Raw genomic sequence first — 4,178 nt, forward strand, 5'->3', positions numbered from 1 at the left:
AGTATGCAAACTATTTTATTTTGATGGACTATATATTTGCTTAATGGTTTTTATTTTTATTGTGTTCTCAATGTGGCTGAGCTTAGAGCTGGGAATGTTTAAGAGGAAGGGTGAAAATGCAGCTCTTGATTGAATAAAATAAAATTTATTTTTTAATATTTTTAAAATCAAAGGACAAATACATTTATTCTTATTCTGGACATAGAACCAGTTACCAATCTAATTCTATCTGTCTAGTCTAGGTTTTCCCTTTTTATCTACAATGATAATATAAGATACTATCAATTGATTTGCTAAAATCTAGGTAATCTATAAATGTATCACTCCCCAATCACTTCATTTCTCAGTTTACAAATCCTATCGAAAAAGTATGTTAATCAATGGTTAGAAAATCTTAAATTGTTAAATTCAGTCCTTAACCACATTTAGTGGCTCTACCTTTCTAAGTCCCTGATATCAGACTCTGTAAAGCATATGTATATGTGTATGTGTATTTGTTATGTGTAAGTGTACATGCACATGCATGCGTATATATGCATATACATATACAAACATATGCATATTGTATGCATATGTGCACACATGTATTAATATGTGTGTGTATTTGTGTGTGTATGCCAACTGAGGTTCCCTGTATATTTAGGGCTAGATTATACCTGACTCAAACCTACTGAGGTGGCTCAAAAGAGAGTCCTCTCAGAAACATTTTTTTTCCTGAGTTCACACCTACATATTTTCTTTCCAGATTGATTCTGAGAGGATGTTTATAGCAGGAGAACCTTAAATGAGGATATAAATAGGGACCAACCCTTTCCAAGTTCTCATACTTTTTTTTTTTTTTGGTGAGGCAATTGGGGTTAAGTGATTTGCCCAGGGTCACACAACTAGTAAGTGTCAAGTGTCTGATTTGAATTCAGGTCCTCCTGACTCCAGGGCCAGTGTTCTATTCACTGCACCACCTAGCTGCCCCAACCAAGTTCTCATACTTTTGAGAAAAAGAACCAGACAGAATCTGTGAATTTTGGGGATTTTAAAGTCATTACAGTGTCATGAGGTGAACTAATCCACTTACATTCAATAGCACCTTCTTCCTTGTTCTTTCCTTCAGGTCCTCCTCTCTTCTTAACTTTCTTTTTACTATAAAGGGTACACCAACATCCCAGGTACCCAGGCTTAAACCCTAGGTGATATACTCATTCTCACCCTTTATATCCAGTCTGCTGAAAATCCTGTTAATTTTAATTATTTTTTTTAAATGAACTCAGTCTTTATTGCGGACACTAGCTTTTATTGCAGTTGTCAGATACTATCAGTTGCTGAGTAGGGGTGCAAGTTCAGCTGGTATTTCTTCTGTAAGGCAGATGGCACAAAGCAGCCCCCACCCAGGTAGTGGTGTCTGACCTTGAACAAAGAGGCTGCTTTTTTTGGGGGGGGGGGCTGTCAGTGAGATGAGTAAGTCAGGCTAGATGCCATCTTGGTTCCCCTTTTCCATATCTCACCCTGAGGGGATGTCAATGCTGGCAATATGCTCTGTGAGCTCACTCAGTATACTCAAGATGGCTACAAATGGCTCCAAAATGGTACCCTTAAAGTTTAAGTCAAAGATGGCATTTCCCACAAATTCATGTAGTTAGTTCATCAATCAGGATTGGCTTGGGGGGCATCTCAGGTAGAAAAAGGGCTGTCCATCTTCTGACTCTGTGTCACCAGAGCATCAAAGAGTGCCTTGCATGATTTCTTGGGATAATGAATCTTTGGCTCATAGCCAACGATTGTGACGTGCCTGGGACAGACAAGGCCACTATCCCCCATTGTTCCCAGGGCCACAAATGACCAGGATTGCTGGGGGACTGCTGCCAAAAGAACAGGTGGGTATACTTTGGCAATAGCCGTGGTATAGCTGAGCCCAGCCAGATCCATGAGTTGATCCATGCTAAACATGTACTCTCTGAATAGCTCCTCATCTAAGACCTGGCCCTCCTCCTGGCTCAAGTACTTCACAGTTTTGATTGCCTTGGCACAGTCCCCTGGGTGCATCTGCCTTGCCCCCACCAGGCCAGCCCTAGGCAGTGGTGTCCACATAGGCCAAGACACATGGGAGGCATGAGCCAGTGACCAGCAATGACCTCAGCATCACCCACAACCCAGACATTCAGTCCCCCATGAACCTGCTGCTGACCTTTATTACTTCAAGATTGGAATATTATTTTCCAGTTTGGGATTCTAATATGCTTATTTGAAAACCATGTTTTGTTTGTGTAAGAGTATACTAAACAGCCATCCATCTTTTCTTCAACTGAAGACTCAGAGACTGGCTTCCTGAGGTCAGCACAGAGGCAGCCATACATGCATTGAATGGCAGGTCTCAGCAAAACTTCTTCACAAGGGGCAGCTAGGTGCCATTGTGGATGGATTCAGGACATGAGTTCAAATCCAACCTCAGACACTTGACACTTACTAGCTGTGTAACCCTGGGAAAGTCATGAAACCCACATTGCCCCACCAAAAAAAAGGAACTTCTTCATGGATATTATTTCCAATATCAGACTTGGCAATCTTCTTGAAATGGGTGAATGAGATTCTCCAGGCCACAGTTGTCATTGTATTCAAAGGGCTCTGGCAGCTCGAGCTCCTGCTCCTCCTCCTTGATTTTGGGATTGTGAATAGCCACTGCCTCCACTAATTTTTTGAAATCCTCACTGAAGACCATAATATTAATGATGTCTCTCCAGTGGGGAGAGGTTGAAAAAGCTTGTTTTGACAGGTCTTGGTCATGGAGAAAACTTCAATCTGGGCAGGCATATCATGATGGATTATCCAACATCTGGAAGTTTGGCTCAAGTTTTTTTTCTTTTCATTTTCATCCTTCTTCTCTGTTTCATCCACCTCCGTAAGTTGAGATATTTGCTAGGTACTTGTTTTGTCTGCCTGCCACAAGTTTCCCTCAACTCCAGTTCATCTTCCACCTAGCTGTTAGTGATCTTCCACCATTTCCTCTCCATACTCAATAAACTTGAGCGTCAGTCTATCATCTCCAGAAACAAATGTAAAATCTATTTGAAATTTGAAGTCCTTAAAAATATGTCCTCTCCTCTTAAGAATAGGTCTTTCCAGTCTTAAATCTCCTCTATATCACTAATGAAAGTCACCTCCTTGCTATTCCTCACAGAAACAATTCTGTATATTTCCACTAGTTATTCTCCATTCCTGGAATGTTTTTCCTCTTCATATCATTTTTGGACCTCTTTGGTTGTCTTCACATCTCATTTAAAGTAAAGAAACTTTTCCAGTCCTTCTTATTGCTTGTGCCTTCCCAAAACAAAGCAAAAAAAAACCTGGTAATGGCAATACAAAATATATTAATGATATCACAAACCATCTCTTATTGGCAACATACTTGGTTGGTTGAGAGGATCAAAATTACATCACTGGGTTAGAGTCAAGTTATAGTGTATCTGACTGGCTGATCAGACCAGTGCAAGCTCTAAAAGGCTCTACCACAGGTCAGGCACAAATAATTGATATGAACATTTGGTTTGGGTTCTCTAAATTTGCAAATCTCACATTTCTTTTGAGCTACTTCAATTCTGCTTTGCTCATAGAGCAAAGCACTTTCTCTGATTAGGGTACATTATGCTGGGCAATCCTGTGCCAGATGCTCCCATGTCATGCAATCAGTTCCAAAGTTCTTAAGAGAGATCTTGAGAGTGTCTTTTTAAAATTGTATTTTATTTTTAATTTTTCTCAATTACAGATAAAGATATTTTTTTAGTTCCAATTTTTTATTCCCCTCTCCCTTCCCTCTCCACTCCTGAGGCCAGTAAGCAATTTGAAATAGGTTATACATTAAAATCATGTTAAACATATTTCCACATTAATCAGATCAAAAAAGTGCAAGAAAGAATAAACAAGAAAAATAACAAAAAATCAACAACAAATGTGAAAATAGTATGTTTCAGTCTGCATTCAGATTCCATTGTTCTTTTTGTTTTGTTTTGTTTGTTTTTGTTTTTGTTTTTTTGGTGAGGCAATTGGGGTTAAGTGACTTGCTCAGGGTCACACAGCTAGTAAGTGTTAAGTGTCTGAGGCAGATTTGAACTCAGGTCCTCCTGACTCCAGGACCAGTGCTCTAACCACTGTGCCACTTAGTTGTCTCCATTGTTCTTTTAATGAATGTG

The 4,178-nt window shown here is 39.6% G+C and overlaps 1 pseudogene; it reads right to left on the reverse strand.

Annotated features, from left to right (window-relative positions):
• Positions 1-1,287: 1,287 nt before the first annotated feature.
• On the reverse strand, positions 1,288-2,152 carry LOC122738762 (annotated as a pseudogene).
• Between the last annotated feature and the right edge of the window lie 2,026 nt (positions 2,153-4,178).

Source organism: Dromiciops gliroides, chromosome 1, assembly GCF_019393635.1.
Source record: "Dromiciops gliroides isolate mDroGli1 chromosome 1, mDroGli1.pri, whole genome shotgun sequence".
NCBI lineage: Eukaryota > Metazoa > Chordata > Mammalia > Microbiotheria > Microbiotheriidae > Dromiciops > Dromiciops gliroides.